General features: G+C 40.4%; 38 non-coding genes across 38 annotated transcripts; all 38 read right to left on the reverse strand.

Moving 5' to 3' along the window:
* Positions 1–463: 463 nt before the first annotated feature.
* TRNAA-AGC (transfer RNA alanine (anticodon AGC)) lies at positions 464–536 on the reverse strand. The gene has a single exon. It is a non-coding gene; the product is annotated as a tRNA-Ala (tRNA).
* A 344-nt stretch (positions 537–880) lies between these two features.
* On the reverse strand, positions 881–953 carry TRNAK-CUU (transfer RNA lysine (anticodon CUU)). The gene has a single exon. It is a non-coding gene; the product is annotated as a tRNA-Lys (tRNA).
* A 352-nt stretch (positions 954–1305) lies between these two features.
* Positions 1306–1378, reverse strand: TRNAA-AGC (transfer RNA alanine (anticodon AGC)). Its single transcript has one exon. It is a non-coding gene; the product is annotated as a tRNA-Ala (tRNA).
* Positions 1379–2186: 808 nt separating this feature from the next.
* Positions 2187–2259, reverse strand: TRNAA-AGC (transfer RNA alanine (anticodon AGC)). The gene has a single exon. It is a non-coding gene; the product is annotated as a tRNA-Ala (tRNA).
* An 807-nt stretch (positions 2260–3066) lies between these two features.
* On the reverse strand, positions 3067–3139 carry TRNAA-AGC (transfer RNA alanine (anticodon AGC)). The gene has a single exon. It is a non-coding gene; the product is annotated as a tRNA-Ala (tRNA).
* Positions 3140–3484: 345 nt separating this feature from the next.
* On the reverse strand, positions 3485–3557 carry TRNAK-CUU (transfer RNA lysine (anticodon CUU)). The gene has a single exon. It is a non-coding gene; the product is annotated as a tRNA-Lys (tRNA).
* Positions 3558–3947: 390 nt separating this feature from the next.
* On the reverse strand, positions 3948–4020 carry TRNAA-AGC (transfer RNA alanine (anticodon AGC)). Its single transcript has one exon. It is a non-coding gene; the product is annotated as a tRNA-Ala (tRNA).
* A 768-nt stretch (positions 4021–4788) lies between these two features.
* TRNAA-AGC (transfer RNA alanine (anticodon AGC)) lies at positions 4789–4861 on the reverse strand. The gene has a single exon. It is a non-coding gene; the product is annotated as a tRNA-Ala (tRNA).
* Positions 4862–5205: 344 nt separating this feature from the next.
* On the reverse strand, positions 5206–5278 carry TRNAK-CUU (transfer RNA lysine (anticodon CUU)). Its single transcript has one exon. It is a non-coding gene; the product is annotated as a tRNA-Lys (tRNA).
* Positions 5279–5630: 352 nt separating this feature from the next.
* TRNAA-AGC (transfer RNA alanine (anticodon AGC)) lies at positions 5631–5703 on the reverse strand. The gene has a single exon. It is a non-coding gene; the product is annotated as a tRNA-Ala (tRNA).
* Positions 5704–6511: 808 nt separating this feature from the next.
* On the reverse strand, positions 6512–6584 carry TRNAA-AGC (transfer RNA alanine (anticodon AGC)). Its single transcript has one exon. It is a non-coding gene; the product is annotated as a tRNA-Ala (tRNA).
* Positions 6585–7391: 807 nt separating this feature from the next.
* TRNAA-AGC (transfer RNA alanine (anticodon AGC)) lies at positions 7392–7464 on the reverse strand. The gene has a single exon. It is a non-coding gene; the product is annotated as a tRNA-Ala (tRNA).
* Positions 7465–7809: 345 nt separating this feature from the next.
* Positions 7810–7882, reverse strand: TRNAK-CUU (transfer RNA lysine (anticodon CUU)). Its single transcript has one exon. It is a non-coding gene; the product is annotated as a tRNA-Lys (tRNA).
* Positions 7883–8272: 390 nt separating this feature from the next.
* On the reverse strand, positions 8273–8345 carry TRNAA-AGC (transfer RNA alanine (anticodon AGC)). The gene has a single exon. It is a non-coding gene; the product is annotated as a tRNA-Ala (tRNA).
* A 768-nt stretch (positions 8346–9113) lies between these two features.
* TRNAA-AGC (transfer RNA alanine (anticodon AGC)) lies at positions 9114–9186 on the reverse strand. The gene has a single exon. It is a non-coding gene; the product is annotated as a tRNA-Ala (tRNA).
* Positions 9187–9954: 768 nt separating this feature from the next.
* TRNAA-AGC (transfer RNA alanine (anticodon AGC)) lies at positions 9955–10027 on the reverse strand. Its single transcript has one exon. It is a non-coding gene; the product is annotated as a tRNA-Ala (tRNA).
* Positions 10028–10371: 344 nt separating this feature from the next.
* On the reverse strand, positions 10372–10444 carry TRNAK-CUU (transfer RNA lysine (anticodon CUU)). The gene has a single exon. It is a non-coding gene; the product is annotated as a tRNA-Lys (tRNA).
* Positions 10445–10796: 352 nt separating this feature from the next.
* TRNAA-AGC (transfer RNA alanine (anticodon AGC)) lies at positions 10797–10869 on the reverse strand. Its single transcript has one exon. It is a non-coding gene; the product is annotated as a tRNA-Ala (tRNA).
* Positions 10870–11677: 808 nt separating this feature from the next.
* On the reverse strand, positions 11678–11750 carry TRNAA-AGC (transfer RNA alanine (anticodon AGC)). The gene has a single exon. It is a non-coding gene; the product is annotated as a tRNA-Ala (tRNA).
* An 807-nt stretch (positions 11751–12557) lies between these two features.
* Positions 12558–12630, reverse strand: TRNAA-AGC (transfer RNA alanine (anticodon AGC)). Its single transcript has one exon. It is a non-coding gene; the product is annotated as a tRNA-Ala (tRNA).
* A 345-nt stretch (positions 12631–12975) lies between these two features.
* Positions 12976–13048, reverse strand: TRNAK-CUU (transfer RNA lysine (anticodon CUU)). Its single transcript has one exon. It is a non-coding gene; the product is annotated as a tRNA-Lys (tRNA).
* Positions 13049–13438: 390 nt separating this feature from the next.
* Positions 13439–13511, reverse strand: TRNAA-AGC (transfer RNA alanine (anticodon AGC)). The gene has a single exon. It is a non-coding gene; the product is annotated as a tRNA-Ala (tRNA).
* A 3824-nt stretch (positions 13512–17335) lies between these two features.
* On the reverse strand, positions 17336–17408 carry TRNAA-AGC (transfer RNA alanine (anticodon AGC)). Its single transcript has one exon. It is a non-coding gene; the product is annotated as a tRNA-Ala (tRNA).
* Positions 17409–18216: 808 nt separating this feature from the next.
* Positions 18217–18289, reverse strand: TRNAA-AGC (transfer RNA alanine (anticodon AGC)). Its single transcript has one exon. It is a non-coding gene; the product is annotated as a tRNA-Ala (tRNA).
* Positions 18290–19469: 1180 nt separating this feature from the next.
* Positions 19470–19542, reverse strand: TRNAK-CUU (transfer RNA lysine (anticodon CUU)). Its single transcript has one exon. It is a non-coding gene; the product is annotated as a tRNA-Lys (tRNA).
* A 390-nt stretch (positions 19543–19932) lies between these two features.
* Positions 19933–20005, reverse strand: TRNAA-AGC (transfer RNA alanine (anticodon AGC)). Its single transcript has one exon. It is a non-coding gene; the product is annotated as a tRNA-Ala (tRNA).
* A 344-nt stretch (positions 20006–20349) lies between these two features.
* On the reverse strand, positions 20350–20422 carry TRNAK-CUU (transfer RNA lysine (anticodon CUU)). Its single transcript has one exon. It is a non-coding gene; the product is annotated as a tRNA-Lys (tRNA).
* A 352-nt stretch (positions 20423–20774) lies between these two features.
* Positions 20775–20847, reverse strand: TRNAA-AGC (transfer RNA alanine (anticodon AGC)). The gene has a single exon. It is a non-coding gene; the product is annotated as a tRNA-Ala (tRNA).
* Positions 20848–22074: 1227 nt separating this feature from the next.
* TRNAK-CUU (transfer RNA lysine (anticodon CUU)) lies at positions 22075–22147 on the reverse strand. Its single transcript has one exon. It is a non-coding gene; the product is annotated as a tRNA-Lys (tRNA).
* A 352-nt stretch (positions 22148–22499) lies between these two features.
* On the reverse strand, positions 22500–22572 carry TRNAA-AGC (transfer RNA alanine (anticodon AGC)). Its single transcript has one exon. It is a non-coding gene; the product is annotated as a tRNA-Ala (tRNA).
* Positions 22573–23382: 810 nt separating this feature from the next.
* Positions 23383–23455, reverse strand: TRNAA-AGC (transfer RNA alanine (anticodon AGC)). Its single transcript has one exon. It is a non-coding gene; the product is annotated as a tRNA-Ala (tRNA).
* A 344-nt stretch (positions 23456–23799) lies between these two features.
* On the reverse strand, positions 23800–23872 carry TRNAK-CUU (transfer RNA lysine (anticodon CUU)). Its single transcript has one exon. It is a non-coding gene; the product is annotated as a tRNA-Lys (tRNA).
* Positions 23873–24224: 352 nt separating this feature from the next.
* On the reverse strand, positions 24225–24297 carry TRNAA-AGC (transfer RNA alanine (anticodon AGC)). Its single transcript has one exon. It is a non-coding gene; the product is annotated as a tRNA-Ala (tRNA).
* A 344-nt stretch (positions 24298–24641) lies between these two features.
* TRNAK-CUU (transfer RNA lysine (anticodon CUU)) lies at positions 24642–24714 on the reverse strand. The gene has a single exon. It is a non-coding gene; the product is annotated as a tRNA-Lys (tRNA).
* Positions 24715–25066: 352 nt separating this feature from the next.
* TRNAA-AGC (transfer RNA alanine (anticodon AGC)) lies at positions 25067–25139 on the reverse strand. Its single transcript has one exon. It is a non-coding gene; the product is annotated as a tRNA-Ala (tRNA).
* An 810-nt stretch (positions 25140–25949) lies between these two features.
* Positions 25950–26022, reverse strand: TRNAA-AGC (transfer RNA alanine (anticodon AGC)). Its single transcript has one exon. It is a non-coding gene; the product is annotated as a tRNA-Ala (tRNA).
* Positions 26023–26366: 344 nt separating this feature from the next.
* Positions 26367–26439, reverse strand: TRNAK-CUU (transfer RNA lysine (anticodon CUU)). The gene has a single exon. It is a non-coding gene; the product is annotated as a tRNA-Lys (tRNA).
* A 352-nt stretch (positions 26440–26791) lies between these two features.
* Positions 26792–26864, reverse strand: TRNAA-AGC (transfer RNA alanine (anticodon AGC)). Its single transcript has one exon. It is a non-coding gene; the product is annotated as a tRNA-Ala (tRNA).
* Positions 26865–27458: the final 594 nt, after the last annotated feature.

The raw sequence follows: 27458 nt of genomic DNA on the forward strand, positions 1-27458 counted from the left end.
AGAGCCAATGAAATAATCCTGAAAAAATTACACGTTTTCGCCCAACGTGGGGCGCGAACCCACGATCCTGAGATTAAGAGTCTCATGCTCTACCGACTGAGCTAGCCGGGCTCCCTCTTTAAAGTAGTATGCAAACTGATCGTTTTTCATTAAGAAAACCAGTTCCTGGATATTCCTCAACTCTTGTTTTTCAAGGAACTTATCATTTATAGATCCCTCAGTGGACAGAGTGTCAAGTAAAATGAGACAAAATTGAAATGGAAGTTGTCGAAATGTCATTGTGAGATTGCATAAGAACTCAAATTGCTCTCACAAGCTAACGAATACCTAAACCCTTTTGATAAAACCGCTTTAGTTGTTATGATGTGACCATATATGAAAGCCATCTGTGATTTATCTGTTCTTACTATGCAACAAGCTTGCCAATGACAAGTTAAAAATAAAATGTATGTACATTTTAGAATGGAGAATGCGGGCATCGATCCCGCTACCTCTCGCATGCTAAGCGAGCGCTCTACCATTTGAGCTAATTCCCCTGTGGACTCCCTCAGAATAACATTTCAAAAGTAATGTTAATGCCTACCACACTTTATTTGACGTCAAATTGCCCATTACATGAGTGTTCAGTTCACTCCTAACTGATGCCTTACCTTCACTTAGGGGATGTTTTACAGTTCAGGTTGGCCTGTTTAGTACTTGAATAGGAGTAATATCGCTGTATGTTAATCTAGACTAATGCCCTACCTAATCTTAAAGTTACATTTCCCAGCAATGGGAAACCAAAGATATACAATTTTAGGGAGTTATTGCATGTCTAATGCAAGATTAATTGCCATATTATGAGAGCCAATGAAATAATCCTGCAAAAATTACGCGTTTTCGCCCAACGTGGGGCTCGAACCCACGACCCTGAGATTAAGAGTCTCATGCTCTACCGACTGAGATAGCCGGGCTCCCTCTTTAAAGTAGTATGCAAACTGATCGTTTTTCATTAAGAAAACCAGTTCCTGGATATTCCTCAACTCTTGTTTTTCAAGGAACTTATCATTTATAGATCCCTCAGTGGACAGAGTGTCAAGTAAAATGAGACAAAATTGAAATGGAAGTTGTGGAAATGTCATTGTGAGATTGCATAAGAACTCAAATTGCTCTCACAAGCTAACGAATACCTAAACCCTTTTGATAAAACCCCTTTAGTTGTTATGATGTGACCATATATGAAAGCCATCTGTGATTTATCTGTTCTTACTATGCAACAAGCTTGGCAATGACAAGTTAAAAATGAAATGTATGTACATTTTAGAATGGAGAATGCGGGCATCGATCCCACTACCTCTCGCATGCTAAGCGAGCGCTCTACCATTTGAGCTAATTCCCCTGTGTGCTCTCCTCAGAATAAAATTTCAAAAGTAATGTTAATGCCTTCCACACTTTATTTGAAGTCAAATTGCCCATTACATGAGTGTTCAGTTCACTCCTAACTGATGCCTTACCTCCACTTAGGGGATGTTTTACAGTTCAGGTTGGCCTGTTTAGTACTTGAATAGGAGTAATATCGCTGTATGTTAATCTTGACTAATGCCCTACCTAATCTTGAAGTTACATTTCCCACCAATGGAAAACCAAAGATATACAATTTTTGGGAGTTATTGCATGTCTAATGCAAGATTAATTGCCATATTATGAGAGCCAATGAAATAATCCTGCAAAATTTACTCGTTTTCGCCCAACGTGGGGCTCGCACCCACGACCCTGAGATTAAGAGTCTCATGCTCTACCGACTGAGCTAGCCGGGATTAAGAGTCTCATGCTCTACCGACTGAGCTAGCCGGGCTCCCTCTTTAAAGTAGTATGCAAACTGATCGTTTTTCATTAAGAAAACCAGTTCCTGGATATTCCTCAACTCTTGTTTTTCAAGGAACTTATCATTTATAGATCCCTCAGTGGACAGAGTGTCAAGTAAAATGAGACAAAATTGAAATGGAAGTTGTGGAAATGTCATTGTGAGATTGCATAAGAACTCAAATTGCTCTCACAAGCTAACGAATACCTAAACCCTTTTGATAAAACCGCTTTAGTTGTTATGATGTGACCATATATGAAAGCCATCTGTGATTTATCTGTTCTTACTATGCAACAAGCTTGGCAATGACAAGTTAAAAATAAAATGTATGTACATTTTAGAATGGAGAATGCGGGCATCGATCCCGCTACCTCTCGCATGCTAAGCGAGCGCTCTACCATTTGAGCTAATTCCCCTGTGGGCGCCCTCAGAATAACATTTCAAAAGTAATGTTAATGCCTACCACACTTTATTTGACGTCAAATTGCCCATTACATGAGTGTTCAGTTCACTCCTAACTGATGCCATACCTTCACTTAGGGGATGTTTTACAGTTCAGGTTGGCCTGTTTAGTACTTGAATAGGAGTAATATCGCTGTATGTTAATCTAGACTAATGCCCTACCTAATCTTGAAGTTACATTTCCCACCAATGGGAAACCAAAGATATACAATTTTTGGGAGTTATTGCATGTCTAATGCAAGATTAATTGCCATATTATGAGAGCCAATGAAATAATCCTGCAAAATTTACTCGTTTTCGCCCAACGTGGGGCTCGCACCCACGACCCTGAGATTAAGAGTCTCATGCTCTACCGACTGAGCTAGCCGGGATTGAGAGTCTCATGCTCTACCGACTGAGCTAGCCGGGCTCCCTCTTTAAAGTAGTATGCAAACTGATCGTTTTTCATTAAGAAAACCAGTTCCTGGATATTCCTCAACTCTTGTTTTTCAAGGAACTTATCATTTATAGATCCCTCAGTGGACAGAGTGTCAAGTAAAATGAGACAAAATTGAAATGGAAGTTGTGGAAATGTCATTGTGAGATTGCATAAGAACTCAAATTGCTCTCACAAGCTAACGAATACCTAAACCCTTTTGATAAAACCGCTTTAGTTGTTATGATGTGACCATATATGAAAGCCATCTGTGATTTATCTGTTCTTACTATGCAACAAGCTTGGCAATGACAAGTTAAAAATAAAATGTATGTACATTTTAGAATGGAGAATGCGGGCATCGATCCCGCTACCTCTCGCATGCTAAGCGAGCGCTCTACCATTTGAGCTAATTCCCCTGTGTGCTCTCCTCAGAATAACATTTCAAAAGTAATGTTAATGCCTTCCACACTTTATTTGAAGTCAAATTGCCCATTACATCAGTGTTCAGTTCACTCCTAACTGATGCCTTACCTCCACTTAGGGGATGTTTTACAGTTCAGGTTGGCCTGTTTAGTACTTGAATAGGAGTAATATCGCTGTATGTTAATCTAGACTAATGCCCTACCTAATCTTGAAGTTACATTTCCCACCAAAGGGAAACCAAAGATATACAATTTTTGGGAGTTATTGCATGTCTAATGCAAGATTAATTGCCATATTATGAGAGCCAATGAAATAATCCTGCAAAAATTACTCGTTTTCGCCCAACGTGGGGCTCGAACCCACGACCCTGAGATTAAGAGTCTCATGCTCTACCGACTGAGCTAGCCGGGATTAAGAGTCTCTTGCTCTACCGACTGAGCTAGCCGGGCTCCCTCTTTAAAGTAGTATGCAAACTGATCGTTTTTCATTAAGAAAACCAGTTCCTGGATATTCCTCAACTCTTGTTTTTCAAGGAACTTATCATTTATAAATCCCTCAGTGGACAGAGTGTCAAGTAAAATGAGACAAAATTGAAATGGAAGTTGTGGAAATGTCATTGTGAGATTGCATAAGAACTCAAATTGCTCTCACAAGCTAACGAATACCTAAACCCTTTTGATAAAACCGCTTTAGTTGTTATGATGTGACCATATATGAAAGCCATCTGTGATTTATCTGTTCTTACTATGCAACAAGCTTGGCAATGACAAGTTAAAAATAAAATGTATGTACATTTTAGAATGGAGAATGCGGGCATCGATCCCGCTACCTCTCGCATGCTAAGCGAGCGCTCTACCATTTGAGCTAATTCCCCATGGGCTCCCTCAGAATAACATTTCAAAAGTAATGTTAATGCCTACCACACTTTCTTTGACGTCAAATTGCCCATTACATGAGTGTTCAGTTCACTCCTAACTGATGCCTTACCTTCACTTAGGGGATGTTTTACAGTTCAGGTTGGCCTGTTTAGTACTTGAATAGGAGTAATATCGCTGTATGTTAATCTAGACTAATGCCCTACCTAATCTTGAAGTTACATTTCCCACCAATGGGAAACCAAAGATATACAATTTTTGGGAGTTATTGCATGTCTAATGCAAGATTAATTGCCATAATATGAGAGCCAATGAAATAATCCTGAAAAAATTACACGTTTTCGCCCAACGTGGGGCGCGAACCCACGATCCTGAGATTAAGAGTCTCATGCTCTACCGACTGAGCTAGCCGGGCTCCCTCTTTAAAGTAGTATGCAAACTGATCGTTTTTCATTAAGAAAACCAGTTCCTGGATATTCCTCAACTCTTGTTTTTCAAGGAACTTATCATTTATAGATCCCTCAGTGGACAGAGTGTCAAGTAAAATGAGACAAAATTGAAATGGAAGTTGTCGAAATGTCATTGTGAGATTGCATAAGAACTCAAATTGCTCTCACAAGCTAACGAATACCTAAACCCTTTTGATAAAACCGCTTTAGTTGTTATGATGTGACCATATATGAAAGCCATCTGTGATTTATCTGTTCTTACTATGCAACAAGCTTGCCAATGACAAGTTAAAAATAAAATGTATGTACATTTTAGAATGGAGAATGCGGGCATCGATCCCGCTACCTCTCGCATGCTAAGCGAGCGCTCTACCATTTGAGCTAATTCCCCTGTGGACTCCCTCAGAATAACATTTCAAAAGTAATGTTAATGCCTACCACACTTTATTTGACGTCAAATTGCCCATTACATGAGTGTTCAGTTCACTCCTAACTGATGCCTTACCTTCACTTAGGGGATGTTTTACAGTTCAGGTTGGCCTGTTTAGTACTTGAATAGGAGTAATATCGCTGTATGTTAATCTAGACTAATGCCCTACCTAATCTTAAAGTTACATTTCCCAGCAATGGGAAACCAAAGATATACAATTTTAGGGAGTTATTGCATGTCTAATGCAAGATTAATTGCCATATTATGAGAGCCAATGAAATAATCCTGCAAAAATTACGCGTTTTCGCCCAACGTGGGGCTCGAACCCACGACCCTGAGATTAAGAGTCTCATGCTCTACCGACTGAGATAGCCGGGCTCCCTCTTTAAAGTAGTATGCAAACTGATCGTTTTTCATTAAGAAAACCAGTTCCTGGATATTCCTCAACTCTTGTTTTTCAAGGAACTTATCATTTATAGATCCCTCAGTGGACAGAGTGTCAAGTAAAATGAGACAAAATTGAAATGGAAGTTGTGGAAATGTCATTGTGAGATTGCATAAGAACTCAAATTGCTCTCACAAGCTAACGAATACCTAAACCCTTTTGATAAAACCCCTTTAGTTGTTATGATGTGACCATATATGAAAGCCATCTGTGATTTATCTGTTCTTACTATGCAACAAGCTTGGCAATGACAAGTTAAAAATGAAATGTATGTACATTTTAGAATGGAGAATGCGGGCATCGATCCCACTACCTCTCGCATGCTAAGCGAGCGCTCTACCATTTGAGCTAATTCCCCTGTGTGCTCTCCTCAGAATAAAATTTCAAAAGTAATGTTAATGCCTTCCACACTTTATTTGAAGTCAAATTGCCCATTACATGAGTGTTCAGTTCACTCCTAACTGATGCCTTACCTCCACTTAGGGGATGTTTTACAGTTCAGGTTGGCCTGTTTAGTACTTGAATAGGAGTAATATCGCTGTATGTTAATCTTGACTAATGCCCTACCTAATCTTGAAGTTACATTTCCCACCAATGGAAAACCAAAGATATACAATTTTTGGGAGTTATTGCATGTCTAATGCAAGATTAATTGCCATATTATGAGAGCCAATGAAATAATCCTGCAAAATTTACTCGTTTTCGCCCAACGTGGGGCTCGCACCCACGACCCTGAGATTAAGAGTCTCATGCTCTACCGACTGAGCTAGCCGGGATTAAGAGTCTCATGCTCTACCGACTGAGCTAGCCGGGCTCCCTCTTTAAAGTAGTATGCAAACTGATCGTTTTTCATTAAGAAAACCAGTTCCTGGATATTCCTCAACTCTTGTTTTTCAAGGAACTTATCATTTATAGATCCCTCAGTGGACAGAGTGTCAAGTAAAATGAGACAAAATTGAAATGGAAGTTGTGGAAATGTCATTGTGAGATTGCATAAGAACTCAAATTGCTCTCACAAGCTAACGAATACCTAAACCCTTTTGATAAAACCGCTTTAGTTGTTATGATGTGACCATATATGAAAGCCATCTGTGATTTATCTGTTCTTACTATGCAACAAGCTTGGCAATGACAAGTTAAAAATAAAATGTATGTACATTTTAGAATGGAGAATGCGGGCATCGATCCCGCTACCTCTCGCATGCTAAGCGAGCGCTCTACCATTTGAGCTAATTCCCCTGTGGGCGCCCTCAGAATAACATTTCAAAAGTAATGTTAATGCCTACCACACTTTATTTGACGTCAAATTGCCCATTACATGAGTGTTCAGTTCACTCCTAACTGATGCCATACCTTCACTTAGGGGATGTTTTACAGTTCAGGTTGGCCTGTTTAGTACTTGAATAGGAGTAATATCGCTGTATGTTAATCTAGACTAATGCCCTACCTAATCTTGAAGTTACATTTCCCACCAATGGGAAACCAAAGATATACAATTTTTGGGAGTTATTGCATGTCTAATGCAAGATTAATTGCCATATTATGAGAGCCAATGAAATAATCCTGCAAAATTTACTCGTTTTCGCCCAACGTGGGGCTCGCACCCACGACCCTGAGATTAAGAGTCTCATGCTCTACCGACTGAGCTAGCCGGGATTGAGAGTCTCATGCTCTACCGACTGAGCTAGCCGGGCTCCCTCTTTAAAGTAGTATGCAAACTGATCGTTTTTCATTAAGAAAACCAGTTCCTGGATATTCCTCAACTCTTGTTTTTCAAGGAACTTATCATTTATAGATCCCTCAGTGGACAGAGTGTCAAGTAAAATGAGACAAAATTGAAATGGAAGTTGTGGAAATGTCATTGTGAGATTGCATAAGAACTCAAATTGCTCTCACAAGCTAACGAATACCTAAACCCTTTTGATAAAACCGCTTTAGTTGTTATGATGTGACCATATATGAAAGCCATCTGTGATTTATCTGTTCTTACTATGCAACAAGCTTGGCAATGACAAGTTAAAAATAAAATGTATGTACATTTTAGAATGGAGAATGCGGGCATCGATCCCGCTACCTCTCGCATGCTAAGCGAGCGCTCTACCATTTGAGCTAATTCCCCTGTGTGCTCTCCTCAGAATAACATTTCAAAAGTAATGTTAATGCCTTCCACACTTTATTTGAAGTCAAATTGCCCATTACATCAGTGTTCAGTTCACTCCTAACTGATGCCTTACCTCCACTTAGGGGATGTTTTACAGTTCAGGTTGGCCTGTTTAGTACTTGAATAGGAGTAATATCGCTGTATGTTAATCTAGACTAATGCCCTACCTAATCTTGAAGTTACATTTCCCACCAAAGGGAAACCAAAGATATACAATTTTTGGGAGTTATTGCATGTCTAATGCAAGATTAATTGCCATATTATGAGAGCCAATGAAATAATCCTGCAAAAATTACTCGTTTTCGCCCAACGTGGGGCTCGAACCCACGACCCTGAGATTAAGAGTCTCATGCTCTACCGACTGAGCTAGCCGGGATTAAGAGTCTCTTGCTCTACCGACTGAGCTAGCCGGGCTCCCTCTTTAAAGTAGTATGCAAACTGATCGTTTTTCATTAAGAAAACCAGTTCCTGGATATTCCTCAACTCTTGTTTTTCAAGGAACTTATCATTTATAAATCCCTCAGTGGACAGAGTGTCAAGTAAAATGAGACAAAATTGAAATGGAAGTTGTGGAAATGTCATTGTGAGATTGCATAAGAACTCAAATTGCTCTCACAAGCTAACGAATACCTAAACCCTTTTGATAAAACCGCTTTAGTTGTTATGATGTGACCATATATGAAAGCCATCTGTGATTTATCTGTTCTTACTATGCAACAAGCTTGGCAATGACAAGTTAAAAATAAAATGTATGTACATTTTAGAATGGAGAATGCGGGCATCGATCCCGCTACCTCTCGCATGCTAAGCGAGCGCTCTACCATTTGAGCTAATTCCCCATGGGCTCCCTCAGAATAACATTTCAAAAGTAATGTTAATGCCTACCACACTTTCTTTGACGTCAAATTGCCCATTACATGAGTGTTCAGTTCACTCCTAACTGATGCCTTACCTTCACTTAGGGGATGTTTTACAGTTCAGGTTGGCCTGTTTAGTACTTGAATAGGAGTAATATCGCTGTATGTTAATCTAGACTAATGCCCTACCTAATCTTGAAGTTACATTTCCCACCAATGGGAAACCAAAGATATACAATTTTTGGGAGTTATTGCATGTCTAATGCAAGATTAATTGCCATAATATGAGAGCCAATGAAATAATCCTGAAAAAATTACACGTTTTCGCCCAACGTGGGGCGCGAACCCACGATCCTGAGATTAAGAGTCTCATGCTCTACCGACTGAGCTAGCCGGGCTCCCTCTTTAAAGTAGTATGCAAACTGATCGTTTTTCATTAAGAAAACCAGTTCCTGGATATTCCTCAACTCTTGTTTTTCAAGGAACTTATCATTTATAGATCCCTCAGTGGACAGAGTGTCAAGTAAAATGAGACAAAATTGAAATGGAAGTTGTCGAAATGTCATTGTGAGATTGCATAAGAACTCAAATTGCTCTCACAAGCTAACGAATACCTAAACCCTTTTGATAAAACCGCTTTAGTTGTTATGATGTGACCATATATGAAAGCCATCTGTGATTTATCTGTTCTTACTATGCAACAAGCTTGCCAATGACAAGTTAAAAATAAAATGTATGTACATTTTAGAATGGAGAATGCGGGCATCGATCCCGCTACCTCTCGCATGCTAAGCGAGCGCTCTACCATTTGAGCTAATTCCCCATGGGCTCCCTCAGAATAACATTTCAAAAGTAATGTTAATGCCTACCACACTTTCTTTGACGTCAAATTGCCCATTACATGAGTGTTCAGTTCACTCCTAACTGATGCCTTACCTTCACTTAGGGGATGTTTTACAGTTCAGGTTGGCCTGTTTAGTACTTGAATAGGAGTAATATCGCTGTATGTTAATCTAGACTAATGCCCTACCTAATCTTGAAGTTACATTTCCCACCAATGGGAAACCAAAGATATACAATTTTTGGGAGTTATTGCATGTCTAATGCAAGATTAATTGCCATAATATGAGAGCCAATGAAATAATCCTGAAAAAATTACACGTTTTCGCCCAACGTGGGGCGCGAACCCACGATCCTGAGATTAAGAGTCTCATGCTCTACCGACTGAGCTAGCCGGGCTCCCTCTTTAAAGTAGTATGCAAACTGATCGTTTTTCATTAAGAAAACCAGTTCCTGGATATTCCTCAACTCTTGTTTTTCAAGGAACTTATCATTTATAGATCCCTCAGTGGACAGAGTGTCAAGTAAAATGAGACAAAATTGAAATGGAAGTTGTCGAAATGTCATTGTGAGATTGCATAAGAACTCAAATTGCTCTCACAAGCTAACGAATACCTAAACCCTTTTGATAAAACCGCTTTAGTTGTTATGATGTGACCATATATGAAAGCCATCTGTGATTTATCTGTTCTTACTATGCAACAAGCTTGGCAATGACAAGTTAAAAATAAAATGTATGTACATTTTAGAATGGAGAATGCGGGCATCGATCCCGCTACCTCTCGCATGCTAAGCGAGCGCTCTACCATTTGAGCTAATTCCCCTGTGGACTCCCTCAGAATAACATTTCAAAAGTAATGTTAATGCCTACCACACTTTATTTGACGTCAAATTGCCCATTACATGAGTGTTCAGTTCACTCCTAACTGATGCCTTACCTTCACTTAGGGGATGTTTTACAGTTCAGGTTGGCCTGTTTAGTACTTGAATAGGAGTAATATCGCTGTATGTTAATCTAGACTAATGCCCTACCTAATCTTAAAGTTACATTTCCCAGCAATGGGAAACCAAAGATATACAATTTTAGGGAGTTATTGCATGTCTAATGCAAGATTAATTGCCATATTATGAGAGCCAATGAAATAATCCTGCAAAAATTACGCGTTTTCGCCCAACGTGGGGCTCGAACCCACGACCCTGAGATTAAGAGTCTCATGCTCTACCGACTGAGATAGCCGGGCTCCCTCTTTAAAGTAGTATGCAAACTGATCGTTTTTCATTAAGAAAACCAGTTCCTGGATATTCCTCAACTCTTGTTTTTCAAGGAACTTATCATTTATAGATCCCTCAGTGGACAGAGTGTCAAGTAAAATGAGACAAAATTGAAATGGAAGTTGTGGAAATGTCATTGTGAGATTGCATAAGAACTCAAATTGCTCTCACAAGCTAACGAATACCTAAACCCTTTTGATAAAACCCCTTTAGTTGTTATGATGTGACCATATATGAAAGCCATCTGTGATTTATCTGTTCTTACTATGCAACAAGCTTGGCAATGACAAGTTAAAAATGAAATGTATGTACATTTTAGAATGGAGAATGCGGGCATCGATCCCACTACCTCTCGCATGCTAAGCGAGCGCTCTACCATTTGAGCTAATTCCCCTGTGTGCTCTCCTCAGAATAAAATTTCAAAAGTAATGTTAATGCCTTCCACACTTTATTTGAAGTCAAATTGCCCATTACATGAGTGTTCAGTTCACTCCTAACTGATGCCTTACCTCCACTTAGGGGATGTTTTACAGTTCAGGTTGGCCTGTTTAGTACTTGAATAGGAGTAATATCGCTGTATGTTAATCTTGACTAATGCCCTACCTAATCTTGAAGTTACATTTCCCACCAATGGAAAACCAAAGATATACAATTTTTGGGAGTTATTGCATGTCTAATGCAAGATTAATTGCCATATTATGAGAGCCAATGAAATAATCCTGCAAAATTTACTCGTTTTCGCCCAACGTGGGGCTCGCACCCACGACCCTGAGATTAAGAGTCTCATGCTCTACCGACTGAGCTAGCCGGGATTAAGAGTCTCATGCTCTACCGACTGAGCTAGCCGGGCTCCCTCTTTAAAGTAGTATGCAAACTGATCGTTTTTCATTAAGAAAACCAGTTCCTGGATATTCCTCAACTCTTGTTTTTCAAGGAACTTATCATTTATAGATCCCTCAGTGGACAGAGTGTCAAGTAAAATGAGACAAAATTGAAATGGAAGTTGTGGAAATGTCATTGTGAGATTGCATAAGAACTCAAATTGCTCTCACAAGCTAACGAATACCTAAACCCTTTTGATAAAACCGCTTTAGTTGTTATGATGTGACCATATATGAAAGCCATCTGTGATTTATCTGTTCTTACTATGCAACAAGCTTGGCAATGACAAGTTAAAAATAAAATGTATGTACATTTTAGAATGGAGAATGCGGGCATCGATCCCGCTACCTCTCGCATGCTAAGCGAGCGCTCTACCATTTGAGCTAATTCCCCTGTGGGCGCCCTCAGAATAACATTTCAAAAGTAATGTTAATGCCTACCACACTTTATTTGACGTCAAATTGCCCATTACATGAGTGTTCAGTTCACTCCTAACTGATGCCATACCTTCACTTAGGGGATGTTTTACAGTTCAGGTTGGCCTGTTTAGTACTTGAATAGGAGTAATATCGCTGTATGTTAATCTAGACTAATGCCCTACCTAATCTTGAAGTTACATTTCCCACCAATGGGAAACCAAAGATATACAATTTTTGGGAGTTATTGCATGTCTAATGCAAGATTAATTGCCATATTATGAGAGCCAATGAAATAATCCTGCAAAATTTACTCGTTTTCGCCCAACGTGGGGCTCGCACCCACGACCCTGAGATTAAGAGTCTCATGCTCTACCGACTGAGCTAGCCGGGATTGAGAGTCTCATGCTCTACCGACTGAGCTAGCCGGGCTCCCTCTTTAAAGTAGTATGCAAACTGATCGTTTTTCATTAAGAAAACCAGTTCCTGGATATTCCTCAACTCTTGTTTTTCAAGGAACTTATCATTTATAGATCCCTCAGTGGACAGAGTGTCAAGTAAAATGAGACAAAATTGAAATGGAAGTTGTGGAAATGTCATTGTGAGATTGCATAAGAACTCAAATTGCTCTCACAAGCTAACGAATACCTAAACCCTTTTGATAAAACCGCTTTAGTTGTTATGATGTGACCATATATGAAAGCCATCTGTGATTTATCTGTTCTTACTATGCAACAAGCTTGGCAATGACAAGTTAAAAATAAAATGTATGTACATTTTAGAATGGAGAATGCGGGCATCGATCCCGCTACCTCTCGCATGCTAAGCGAGCGCTCTACCATTTGAGCTAATTCCCCTGTGTGCTCTCCTCAGAATAACATTTCAAAAGTAATGTTAATGCCTTCCACACTTTATTTGAAGTCAAATTGCCCATTACATCAGTGTTCAGTTCACTCCTAACTGATGCCTTACCTCCACTTAGGGGATGTTTTACAGTTCAGGTTGGCCTGTTTAGTACTTGAATAGGAGTAATATCGCTGTATGTTAATCTAGACTAATGCCCTACCTAATCTTGAAGTTACATTTCCCACCAAAGGGAAACCAAAGATATACAATTTTTGGGAGTTATTGCATGTCTAATGCAAGATTAATTGCCATATTATGAGAGCCAATGAAATAATCCTGCAAAAATTACTCGTTTTCGCCCAACGTGGGGCTCGAACCCACGACCCTGAGATTAAGAGTCTCATGCTCTACCGACTGAGCTAGCCGGGATTAAGAGTCTCTTGCTCTACCGACTGAGCTAGCCGGGCTCCCTCTTTAAAGTAGTATGCAAACTGATCGTTTTTCATTAAGAAAACCAGTTCCTGGATATTCCTCAACTCTTGTTTTTCAAGGAACTTATCATTTATAAATCCCTCAGTGGACAGAGTGTCAAGTAAAATGAGACAAAATTGAAATGGAAGTTGTGGAAATGTCATTGTGAGATTGCATAAGAACTCAAATTGCTCTCACAAGCTAACGAATACCTAAACCCTTTTGATAAAACCGCTTTAGTTGTTATGATGTGACCATATATGAAAGCCATCTGTGATTTATCTGTTCTTACTATGCAACAAGCTTGGCAATGACAAGTTAAAAATAAAATGTATGTACATTTTAGAATGGAGAATGCGGGCATCGATCCCGCTACCTCTCGCATGCTAAGCGAGCGCTCTACCATTTGAGCTAATTCCCCATGGGCTCCCTCAGAATAACATTTCAAAAGTAATGTTAATGCCTACCACACTTTCTTTGACGTCAAATTGCCCATTACATGAGTGTTCAGTTCACTCCTAACTGATGCCTTACCTTCACTTAGGGGATGTTTTACAGTTCAGGTTGGCCTGTTTAGTACTTGAATAGGAGTAATATCGCTGTATGTTAATCTAGACTAATGCCCTACCTAATCTTGAAGTTACATTTCCCACCAATGGGAAACCAAAGATATACAATTTTTGGGAGTTATTGCATGTCTAATGCAAGATTAATTGCCATAATATGAGAGCCAATGAAATAATCCTGAAAAAATTACACGTTTTCGCCCAACGTGGGGCGCGAACCCACGATCCTGAGATTAAGAGTCTCATGCTCTACCGACTGAGCTAGCCGGGCTCCCTCTTTAAAGTAGTATGCAAACTGATCGTTTTTCATTAAGAAAACCAGTTCCTGGATATTCCTCAACTCTTGTTTTTCAAGGAACTTATCATTTATAGATCCCTCAGTGGACAGAGTGTCAAGTAAAATGAGACAAAATTGAAATGGAAGTTGTCGAAATGTCATTGTGAGATTGCATAAGAACTCAAATTGCTCTCACAAGCTAACGAATACCTAAACCCTTTTGATAAAACCCCTTTAGTTGTTATGATGTGACCATATTTATTTTATTTATTTATTTTATTTTCGCGATTTCTAGAGCGCCTGGTGACCCGTAGGCATCCCCGCGCTATAAACCTGACGATATCCAGAGGGGAGGGGGGAGGGAGTGTTTTAATTGGGAAACAGGAATGTTTTAAGTTTCCTACGGAACACTATGTGGGAGGGTTCCAGACGTAGGCTGAGGGGGAGAAGGTTCCAAGCTGTGGAGGCTTTGACCGAGAAGCGGCGTCCGCCGGAACGAGCCTTCTTGAATTTGGGCACCGTAGCAAGATGTTCGGCGTCGGAGCGAAGGGATCTTGAGGCTTTGTATGGGGTAACCATATGTTTAAGCGCGTCAGGGCCAGCTCCATTCATGAGCTTGTGGGTGGTACATAGGGCCTTAAACTCTACTCTCTGGCGAACAGGGAGCCAGTGTAGGGCTTTCAGGGCGGGCTTAGCCGACAATCTAGGGGAAAGGTTCATAATGAGCCTGGCCGCCGCATTCTGGGTACGTTGGAGTTTGGCCAAGGTGTACTCAGGGGCCCCCAGATAAATGGCATTGCTGTAGTCGAGCCGTGCCAAGACAAGGCCCTGGACAAGTAGTTTCCTGGAAGGGAGGGGGAGAAGAGGCAGGATCTTGCGAACAGACCGTAGTAGACCGAAGCAGGTGCCTGCTGTCTTGGTTGCCTGTATTTTCATGGTGAGGTCCGGTTCTAACCAAACTCCTAGAGTCTTGATTTCATTTTTAGGAGAGGGGATTTCACCGAAGGTGTCGGGCCAGGACGTAGGCGGCAAGGTCGTCCGTTTATTGCCTAGGAGCATAATCTCGGTCTTTGCGCCGTTCAGCTTCAAGGCCGAGTCACACATCCAGGTATGAATGTCCTGGAGACAGTGAAGCAAACTGTCCGGATGATTATCCAGGTGGGACAGGGATACAACAAGTTGGGTGTCGTCAGCGTAGTTGATTATTTTTATGCCATATGGGGCCACTACGTCTTCCAGGGGCGCCATATAGACATTAAAAAGGGTAGGGCTGAGCGACGAACCCTGGGGAACTCCGTTTTTCAGTGGAAGAGGATCTGACCGGGAGTTACCGTCCCACACCTGAAAGGATCGATGGGAGAGGAAGGATTCGATCCATGCTCGCGCCGTACCCACAATTCCAGCCTTGGCCAGGCGATGTAACAGGACACGGTGATCCACCGTATCGAAAGCGGCGCTAAGATCCAGGAGGATCACTGCCACTGATCCCCCTGAGTCTAGGATACACCTTGCCTCCTCGATGACAGCGAGGAGTGCAGTGTCCGTGCCATGGCCGGGTCGAAACCCAGTTTGGGATTGGCGCAGGATGTTGTGGGTTTCGAGAAATTGGGATAGCTGTAAGTTGACTAGTTTTTCAGCCATCTTACTGATGCAGGGGAGCAATGAGATCGGTCTGTAATTGGACATGTCGTCCGGGTTTAATTGGGGCTTTTTCAGCAAAGCCTTCACGACTGCGTTCTTCCAGTTGGGGGGGACCGTTCCATTAGCTAGGGAAGAGTTAATCAGGTCCCTGATGATGGGGGCTATGGTGGAGGACACCTTTTTTAGGAATCTGACCGGGGCTGGGTCCAGGGGGGAGCCACTTTTCATTTTATCAAGCGTGGCCGTCACCTCGAGGAGGGAAACTGCTCTGAAAGTTTTCAGCTGTGGGCCATTATTATCATCCGCTGTGGCCAGGATGTGAGGGCTGATGGTAGGAAGAGAGTCCAGTATCCGTAGAATCTTAGAGTCAAAGTATTTTGCTAGATCCTTGCTTCTGTCTGTGTCGGGGGAGTGAGGGGGAGGTGCTGTAGGGATGTTTAATAACTCTTTGACAATCTGGTAGGATTCTTTGGCTGAGTTGGTCGAGGTTTTTATTCTGTTGTCGTAGAATAGTGATTTCGCAGATTTCAAGGCAGTCTTGTATTGTCTAACCGCGTTGCGATAAGTATCCTTGTTGCTGTGGAGCCAATCTTTCCTCCAAGCTCTCTCAGCCTGTTTGCACACTTTGCGCAGGACTCTAAGATCAGAATTGTACCAGGGGGCATGGCTCTTGGTTTTGTTTTTCACCTCTCGGTTTTTGATGGGGATAAGACTATCAAGGGAGGAGGAAATCCAGTCCCTGAACTGGGTGTCCGCCATGGTGGAGTCGACTGCAAGAGTGCAAGAGCATATATGAAAGCCATCTGTGATTTATCTGTTCTTACTATGCAACAAGCTTGGCAATGACAAGTTAAAAATGAAATGTATGTACATTTTAGAATGGAGAATGCGGGCATCGATCCCACTACCTCTCGCATGCTAAGCGAGCGCTCTACCATTTGAGGTAATTCCCCTGTGTGCTCTCCTCAGAATAAAATTTCAAAAGTAATGTTAATGCCTTCCACACTTTATTTGAAGTCAAATTGCCCATTACATGAGTGTTCAGTTCACTCCTAACTGATGCCTTACCTCCACTTAGGGGATGTTTTACAGTTCAGGTTGGCCTGTTTAGTACTTGAATAGGAGTAATATCGCTGTATGTTAATCTTGACTAATGCCCTACCTAATCTTGAAGTTACATTTCCCACCAATGGAAAACCAAAGATATACAATTTTTGGGAGTTATTGCATGTCTAATGCAAGATTAATTGCCATATTATGAGAGCCAATGAAATAATCCTGCAAAATTTACTCGTTTTCGCCCAACGTGGGGCTCGCACCCACGATCCTGAGATTAAGAGTCTCATGCTCTACCGACTGAGCTAGCCGGGATTAAGAGTCTCATGCTCTACCGACTGAGCTAGCCTGGCTCCCTCTTTAAAGTAGTATGCAAACTGATCGTTTTTCATTAAGAAAACCAGTTCCTGGATATTCCTCAACTCTTGTTTTTCAAGGAACTTATCATTTATAGATCCCTCAGTGGACAGAGTGTCAAGTAAAATGAGACAAAATTGAAATGGAAGTTGTGGAAATGTCATTGTGAGATTGCATAAGAACTCAAATTGCTCTCACAAGCTAACGAATACCTAAACCCTTTTGATAAAACCGCTTTAGTTGTTATGATGTGACCATATATGAAAGCCATCTGTGATTTATCTGTTCTTACTATGCAACAAGCTTGGCAATGACAAGTTAAAAATAAAATGTATGTACATTTTAGAATGGAGAATGCGGGCATCGATCCCGCTACCTCTCGCATGCTAAGCGAGCGCTCTACCATTTGAGCTAATTCCCCTGTGGGCGCCCTCAGAATAACATTTCAAAAGTAATGTTAATGCCTACCACACTTTATTTGACGTCAAATTGCCCATTACATGAGTGTTCAGTTCACTCCTAACTGATGCCATACCTTCACTTAGGGGATGTTTTACAGTTCAGGTTGGCCTGTTTAGTACTTGAATAGGAGTAATATCGCTGTATGTTAATCTAGACTAATGCCCTACCTAATCTTGAAGTTACATTTCCCACCAATGGGAAACCAAAGATATAATATTTTTGGGGAGTTATTGCATGTCTAATGCAAGATTAATTGCCATATTATGAGAGCCAATGAAATAATCCTGCAAAATTTACTCGTTTTCACCCAACGTGGGGCTCGCACCCACGACCCTGAGATTAAGAGTCTCATGCTCTACCGACTGAGCTAGCCGGGATTGAGAGTCTCATGCTCTACCGACTGAGCTAGCCGGGCTCCCTCTTTAAAGTAGTATGCAAACTGATCGTTTTTCATTAAGAAAACCAGTTCCTGGATATTCCTCAACTCTTGTTTTTCAAGGAACTTATCATTTATAGATCCCTCAGTGGACAGAGTGTCAAGTAAAATGAGACAAAATTGAAATGGAAGTTGTGGAAATGTCATTGTGAGATTGCATAAGAACTCAAATTGCTCTCACAAGCTAACGAATACCTAAACCCTTTTGATAAAACCGCTTTAGTTGTTATGATGTGACCATATATGAAAGCCATCTGTGATTTATCTGTTCTTACTATGCAACAAGCTTGGCAATGACAAGTTAAAAATAAAATGTATGTACATTTTAGAATGGAGAATGCGGGCATCGATCCCGCTACCTCTCGCATGCTAAGCGAGCGCTCTACCATTTGAGCTAATTCCCCTGTGGGCTCCCTCAGAATAACATTTCAAAAGTAATGTTAATGCCTACCACACTTTATTTGACGTCAAATTGCCCATTACATGAGTGTTCAGTTCACTCCTAACTGATGCCTTACCTTCACTTAGGGGATGTTTTACAGTTCAGGCTGGCCTGTTTAGTACTTGAATAGGAGTAATATCGCTGTATGTTAATCTAGACTAATGCCCTACCTAATCTTGAAGTTACATTTCCCACCAATGGGAAACCAAAGATATACAATTTTTGGGAGTTATTGCATGTCTAATGCAAGATTAATTGCCATATTATGAGAGCCAATGAAATAATCCTGCAAAAATTACACATTTTCGCCCAACATGGGGCTCGAACCCACGACCCTGAGATTAAGAGTCTCATTCTCTACCGACTGAGCTAGCCGGGCTCCCTCTTTAAAGTAGTATGCAAACTGAACATTTTTCATTAAGAAAACCAGTTCCTGGATATTCCTCAACTCTTGTTTTTCAAGGAACTTATCATTTATAGATCCCTCAGTGGACAGAATGTCAAGTAAAATGAGACAAAATTGAAATGGAAGTTGTGGAAATGTCATTGTGGAATTGCATAAGAACTCAAATTGCTCTCACAAGCTAACGAATACCTAAACCCTTTTGATAAAATCTCTTTAGTTGTTATGATGTGACCATATATGAAAGCCATCTGTGATTTATCTGTTCTTACTATGCAACAAGCTTGGCAATGACAAGTTAAAAATAAAATGTATGTACATTTTAGAATGCGGGCATCGATCCCGCTACCTCTCGCATGCTAAGCGAGCGCTCTACCATTTGAGCTAATTCCCCTGTGTGCTCTCCTCAGAATAAAATTTCAAAAGTAATGTTAATACCTTCCACACTTTATTTGAAGTCAAATTGCCCATTACATGAGTGTTCAGTTCACTCCTAACTGATGCCTTACCTCCACTTAGGGGATGTTTTACAGTTCAGGTTGGCCTGTTTAGTACTTGAATAGGAGTAATATCGCTGTATGTTAATCTAGACTAATGCCCTACCTAATCTTGAAGTTACATTTCCCACCAATGGGAAACCAAAGATATACAATTTTTGGGAGTTATTGCATGTCTAATGCAAGATTAATTGCCATATTATGAGAGCCAATGAAATAATCCTGCAAAAATTACTCGTTTTCGCCCAACGTGGGGCTCGAACCCACGACCCTGAGATTAAGAGTCTCATGCTCTACCGACTGAGCTAGCCGGGATTAAGAGTCTCATGCTCTACCGACTGAGCTAGCCGGGCTCCCTCTTTAAAGTAGTATGCAAACTGATCGTTTTTCAGTAAGAAAACCAGTTCCTGGATATTCCTCAACTCTTGTTTTTCAAGGAACTTATCATTTATAGATCCCTCAGTGGACAGAGTGTCAAGTAAAATGAGACAAAATTGAAATGGAAGTTGTGGAAATGTCATTGTGAGATTGCATAAGAACTCAAATTGCTCTCACAAGCTAACGAATACCTAAACCCTTTTGATAAAACCGCTTTAGTTGTTATGATGTGACCATATATGAAAGATATCTGTGATTTATCTGTTCTTACTATGCAACAAGCTTGGCAATGACAAGTTAAAAATAAAATGTATGTACATTTTAGAATGGAGAATGCGGGCATCGATCCCGCTACCTCTCGCATGCTAAGCGAGTGCTCTACCATTTGAGCTAATTCCCCTGTGGGCTCCCTCAGAATAACATTTCAAAAGTAATGTTAATGCCTACCACACTTTATTTGACGTCAAATTGCCCATTACATGAGTGTTCAGTTCACTCCTAACTGATGCCTTACCTTCACTTAGGGGATGTTTTACAGTTCAGGTTGGCCTATTTAGTACTTGAATAGGAGTAATATCGCTGTATGTTAATCTAGACTAATGCCCTACCTAATCTTGAAGTTACATTTCCCACCAATGGGAAACCAAAGATATACAATTTTTGGGAGTTATTGCATGTCTAATGCAAGATTAATTGCCATATTATGAGAGCCAATGAAATAATCCTGCAAAAATTACGCGATTTCGCCCAACGTGGGGCTCGAACCCACGACCCTGAGATTAAGAGTCTCATGCTCTACCGACTGAGCTAGCCGGGCTCCCTCTTTAAAGTAGTATGCAAACTGATCGTTTTTCATTAAGAAAACCAGTTCCTGGATATTCCTCAACTCTTGTTTTTCAAGGAACTTATCATTTATAGATCCCTCAGTGGACAGAGTGTCAAGTAAAATGAGACAAAATTGAAATGGAAGTTATGGAAATGTCATTGTGAGATTGCATAAGAACTCAAATTGCTCTCACAAGCTAACGAATACCTAAACCCTTTTGATAAAACCCCTTTAGTTGTTATGATGTGACCATATATGAAAGCCATCTTTGATTTATCTGTTCTTACTATGCAACAAGCTTGGCACTGACAAGTTAAAAATAAAATGTATGTACATTTTAGAATGGAGAATGCGGGCATCGATCCCGCTACCTCTCGCATGCTAAGCGAGCGCTCTACCATTTGAGCTAATTCCCCTGTGTGCTCTCCTCAGAATAACATTTCAAAAGTAATGTTAATGCCTTCCACACTTTATTTGAAGTCAAATTGCCCATTACATGAGTGTTCAGTTCACTCCTAACTGATGCCTTACCTCCACTTAGGGGATGTTTTACAGTTCAGGTTGGCCTGTTTAGTACTTGAATAGGAGTAATATCGCTGTATGTTAATCTAGACTAATGCCCTACCTAATCTTGAAGTTACATTTCCCACCAATGGGAAACCAAAGATATACAATTTTTGGGAGTTATTGCACGTCTAATGCAAGATTAATTGCCATATTATGAGAGCCAATGAAATAATCCTGCAAAAATTACTCGTTTTCGCCCAACGTGGGGCCCCACGACCCACGACCCTGAGATTAAGAGTCTCATGCTCTACCGACTGAGCTAGCCAGGATTAAGAGTCTCATGCTCTACCGACTGAGCTAGCCGGGCTCCCTCTTTAAAGTAGTATGCAAACTGATCGTTTTTCATTAAGAAAACCAGTTCCTGGATATTCCTCAACTCTTGTTTTTCAAGGAACTTATCATTTATAGATCCCTCAGTGGACAGAGTGTCAAGTAAAATGAGACAAAATTGAAATGGAAGTTGTGGAAATGTCATTGTGAGATTGCATAAGAACTCAAATTGCTCTCACAAGCTAACGAATACCTAAACCCTTTTGATAAAACCGCTTTAGTTGTTATGATGTGACCATATATGAAAGCCATCTGTGATTTATCTGTTCTTACTATGCAACAAGCTTGGCAATGACAAGTTAAAAATAAAATGTATGTACATTTTAGAATGGAGAATGCGGGCATCGATCCCGCTACCTCTCACATGCTAAGCGAGTGCTCTACCATTTGAGCTAATTCCCCTGTGGGCTCCCTCAGAATAACATTTCAAAAGTAATGTTAATGCCTACCACACTTTATTTGACGTCAAATTGCCCATTACATGAGTGTTCAGTTCACTCCTAACTGATGCCTTACCTTCACTTAGGGGATGTTTTACAGTTCAGGTTGGCCTGTTTAGTACTTGAATAGGAGTAATATCGCTGTATGTTAATCTAGACTAATGCCCTACCTAATCTTGAAGTTACATTTCCCACCAATGGGAAACCAAAGATATACAATTTTTGGGAGTTATTGCATGTCTAATGCAAGATTAATTGCCATATTATGAGAGCCAATGAAATAATCCTGCAAAAATTACGCGATTTCGCCCAACGTGGGGCTCGAACCCACGACCCTGAGATTAAGAGTCTCATGCTCTACCGACTGAGCTAGCCGGGCTCCCTCTTTAAAGTAGTATGCAAACTGATCGTTTTTCATTAAGAAAACCAGTTCCTGGATATTCCTCAACTCTTGTTTTTCAAGGAACTTATCATTTATAGATCCCTCAGTGGACAGAGTGTCAAGTAAAATGAGACAAAATTGAAATGGAAGTTGTGGAAATGTCATTGTGAGATTGCATAAGAACTCAAATTGCTCTCACAAGCTAACGAATACCTAAACCCTTTTGATAAAACCCCTTTAGTTGTTATGATGTGACCATATATGAAAGCCATCAGTGATTTATCTGTTCTTACTATGCAACAAGCTTGGCACTGACAAGTTAAAAATAAAATGTATGTACATTTTAGAATGGAGAATGCGGGCATCGATCCCGCTACCTCTCGCATGCTAAGCGAGCGCTCTACCATTTGAGCTAATTCCCCTGTGTGCTCTCCTCAGAATAACATTTCAAAAGTAATGTTAATGCCTTCCACACTTTATTTGAAGTCAAATTGCCCATTACATGAGTGTTCAGTTCACTCCTAACTGATGCCTTACCTCCACTTAGGGGATGTTTTACAGTTCAGGTTGGCCTGTTTAGTACTTGAATAGGAGTAATATCGCTGTATGTTAATCTAGACTAATGCCCTACCTAATCTTGAAGTTACATTTCCCACCAATGGGAAACCAAAGATATACAATTTTTGGGAGTTATTGCACGTCTAATGCAAGATTAATTGCCATATTATGAGAGCCAATGAAATAATCCTGCAAAAATTACTCGTTTTCGCCCAACGTGGGGCCCCACGACCCACGACCCTGAGATTAAGAGTCTCATGCTCTACCGACTGAGCTAGCCAGGATTAAGAGTCTCATGCTCTACCGACTGAGCTAGCCGGGCTCCCTCTTTAAAGTAGTATGCAAACTGATCGTTTTTCATTAAGAAAACCAGTTCCTGGATATTCCTCAACTCTTGTTTTTCAAGGAACTTATCATTTATAGATCCCTCAGTGGACAGAGTGTCAAGTAAAATGAGACAAAATTGAAATGGAAGTTGTGGAAATGTCATTGTGAGATTGCATAAGAACTCAAATTGCTCTCACAAGCTAACGAATACCTAAACCCTTTTGATAAAACCGCTTTAGTTGTTATGATGTGACCATATATGAAAGCCATCTGTGATTTATCTGTTCTTACTATGCAACAAGCTTGGCAATGACAAGTTAAAAATAAAATGTATGTACATTTTAGAATGGAGAATGCGGGCATCGATCCCGCTACCTCTCGCATGCTAAGCGAGCGCTCTACCATTTGAGCTAATTCCCCTGTGGGCGCCCTCAGAATAACATTTCAAAAGTAATGTTAATGCCTACCACACTTTATTTGACGTCAAATTGCCCATTACATGAGTGTTCAGTTCACTCCTAACTGATGCCTTACCTTCACTTAGGGGATGTTTTACAGTTCAGGTTGGCCTGTTTAGTACTTGAATAGGAGTAATATCGCTGTATGTTAATCTAGACTAATGCCCTACCTAATCTTGAAGTTACATTTCCCACCAATGGGAAACCAAAGATATACAATTTTTGGGAGTTATTGCATGTCTAATGCAAGATTAATTGCCATATTATGAGAGCCAATGAAATAATCCTGCAAAAATTACGCGATTTCGCCCAACGTGGGGCTCGAACCCACGACCCTGAGATTAAGAGTCTCATGCTCTACCGACTGAGCTAGCCGGGCTCCCTCTTTAAAGTAGTATGCAAACTGATCGTTTTTCATTAAGAAAACCAGTTCCTGGATATTCCTCAACTCTTGTTTTTCAAGGAACTTATCATTTATAGATCCCTCAGTGGACAGAGTGTCAAGTAAAATGAGACAAAATTGAAATGGAAGTTGTGGAAATGTCATTGTGAGATTGCATAAGAACTCAAATTGCTCTCACAAGCTAACGAATACCTAAACCCTTTTGATAAAACCGCTTTAGTTGTTATGATGTGACCATATATGAAAGCCATCTGTGATTTATCTGTTCTTACTATGCAACAAGCTTGGCAATGACAAGTTAAAAATAAAATGTATGTACATTTTAGAATGGAGAATGCGGGCATCGATCCCGCTACCTCTCGCATGCTAAGCGAGCGCTCTACCATTTGAGCTAATTCCCCTGTGGGCGCCCTCAGAATAACATTTCAAAAGTAATGTTAATGCCTACCACACTTTATTTGACGTCAAATTGCCCATTACATGAGTGTTCAGTTCACTCCTAACTGATGCCTTACCTTCACTTAGGGGATGTTTTACAGTTCAGGTTGGCCTGTTTAGTACTTGAATAGGAGTAATATCGCTGTATGTTAATCTAGACTAATGCCCTACCTAATCTTGAAGTTACATTTCCCACCAATGGGAAACCAAAGATATACAATTTTTGGGAGTTATTGCATGTCTAATGCAAGATTAATTGCCATATTATGAGAGCCAATGAAATAATCCTGCAAAAATTACGCGATTTCGCCCAACGTGGGGCTCGAACCCACGACCCTGAGATTAAGAGTCTCATGCTCTACCGACTGAGCTAGCCGGGCTCCCTCTTTAAAGTAGTATGCAAACTGATCGTTTTTCATTAAGAAAACCAGTTCCTGGATATTCCTCAACTCTTGTTTTTCAAGGAACTTATCATTTATAGATCCCTCAGTGGACAGAGTGTCAAGTAAAATGAGACAAAATTGAAATGGAAGTTGTGGAAATGTCATTGTGAGATTGCATAAGAACTCAAATTGCTCTCACAAGCTAACGAATACCTAAACCCTTTTGATAAAACCCCTTTAGTTGTTATGATGTGACCATATATGAAAGCCATCAGTGATTTATCTGTTCTTACTATGCAACAAGCTTGGCACTGACAAGTTAAAAATAAAATGTAAGTACATTTTAGAATGGAGAATGCGGGCATCGATCCCGCTACCTCTCGCATGCTAAGCGAGCGCTCTACCATTTGAGCTAATTCCCCTGTGTGCTCTCCTCAGAATAACATTTCAAAAGTAATGTTAATGCCTTCCACACTTTATTTGAAGTCAAATTGCCCATTACATGAGTGTTCAGTTCACTCCTAACTGATGCCTTACCTCCACTTAGGGGATGTTTTACAGTTCAGGTTGGCCTGTTTAGTACTTGAATAGGAGTAATATCGCTGTATGTTAATCTAGACTAATGCCCTACCTAATCTTGAAGTTACATTTCCCACCAATGGGAAACCAAAGATATACAATTTTTGGGAGTTATTGCACGTCTAATGCAAGATTAATTGCCATATTATGAGAGCCAATGAAATAATCCTGCAAAAATTACTCGTTTTCGCCCAACGTGGGGCCCCACGACCCACGACCCTGAGATTAAGAGTCTCATGCTCTACCGACTGAGCTAGCCAGGATTAAGAGTCTCATGCTCTACCGACTGAGCTAGCCGGGCTCCCTCTTTAAAGTAGTATGCAAACTGATCGTTTTTCATTAAGAAAACCAGTTCCTGGATATTCCTCAACTCTTGTTTTTCAAGGAACTTATCATTTATAGATCCCTCAGTGGACAGAGTGTCAAGTAAAATGAGACAAAATTGAAATGGAAGTTGTGGAAATGTCATTGTGAGATTGCATAAGAACTCAAATTGCTCTCACAAGCTAACGAATACCTAAACCCTTTTGATAAAACCGCTTTAGTTGTTATGATGTGACCATATATGAAAGCCATCTGTGATTTATCTGTTCTTACTATGCAACAAGCTTGGCAATGACAAGTTAAAAATAAAATGTATGTACATTTTAGAATGGAGAATGCGGGCATCGATCCCGCTACCTCTCGCATGCTAAGCGAGCGCTCTACCATTTGAGCTAATTCCCCTGTGGGCGCCCTCAGAATAACATTTCAAAAGTAATGTTAATGCCTACCACACTTTATTTGACGTCAAATTGCCCATTACATGAGTGTTCAGTTCACTCCTAACTGATGCCTTACCTTCACTTAGGGGATGTTTTACAGTTCAGGTTGGCCTGTTTAGTACTTGAATAGGAGTAATATCGCTGTATGTTAATCTAGACTAATGCCCTACCTAATCTTGAAGTTACATTTCCCACCAATGGGAAACCAAAGATATACAATTTTTGGGAGTTATTGCATGTCTAATGCAAGATTAATTGCCATATTATGAGAGCCAATGAAATAATCCTGCAAAAATTACGTGTTTTCGCCCAACGTGGGGCTCGAACCCACGACCTTGAGATTAAGAGTCTCATGCTCTACCGACTGAGCTAGCCGGGCTCCCTCTTTAAAGTAGTATGCAAACTGATCGTTTTTCATTAAGAAAACCAGTTCCTGGATATTCCTCAACTCTTGTTTTTCAAGGAACTTATCATTTATAGATCCCTCAGTGGACAGAGTGTCAAGTAAAATGAGACAAAATTGAAATGGAAGTTGTGGAAATGTCATTGTGAGATTGCATAAGAACTCAAATTGCTCTCACAAGCTAACGAATACCTAAACCCTTTTGATAAAACCCCTTTAGTTGTTATGATGTGACCATATATGAAAGCCATCTGTGATTTATCTGTTCTTACTATGCAACAAGCTTGGCACTGACAAGTTAAAAATAAAATGTATGTACATTTTAGAATGGAGAATGCGGGCATCGATCCCGCTACCTCTCGCATGCTAAGCGAGCGCTCTACCATTTGAGCTAATTCCCCTGTGTGCTCTTCTCAGAATAACATTTCAAAAGTAATGTTAATGCCTTCCACACTTTATTTGAAGTCAAATTGCCCATTACATGAGTGTTCAGTTCACTCCTAACTGATGCCTTACCTCCACTTAGGGGATGTTTTACAGTTCAGGTTGGCCTGTTTAGTACTTGAATAGGAGTAATATCGCTGTATGTTAATCTAGACTAATGCCCTACCTAATCTTGAAGTTACATTTCCCACCAATGGGAAACCAAAGATATACAATTTTTTTGGAGTTATTGCATGTCTAATGCAAGATTAATTGCCATATTATGAGAGCCAATGAAATAATCCTGCAAAAATTACTCGTTTTCGCCCAACGTGGGGCCCCACGACCCACGACCCTGAGATTAAGAGTCTCATGCTCTACCGACTGAGCTAGCCAGGATTAAGAGTCTCATGCTCTACCGACTGAGCTAGCCGGGCTCCCTCTTTAAAGTAGTATGCAAACTGATCGTTTTTCATTAAGAAAACCAGTTCCTGGATATTCCTCAACTCTTGTTTTTCAAGGAACTTATCATTTATAGATCCCTCAGTGGACAGAGTGTCAAGTAAAATGAG

This window comes from Lissotriton helveticus, chromosome 1_2 (genome assembly GCF_964261635.1).
Source record: "Lissotriton helveticus chromosome 1_2, aLisHel1.1, whole genome shotgun sequence".
Lineage (NCBI taxonomy): Eukaryota > Metazoa > Chordata > Amphibia > Caudata > Salamandridae > Lissotriton > Lissotriton helveticus.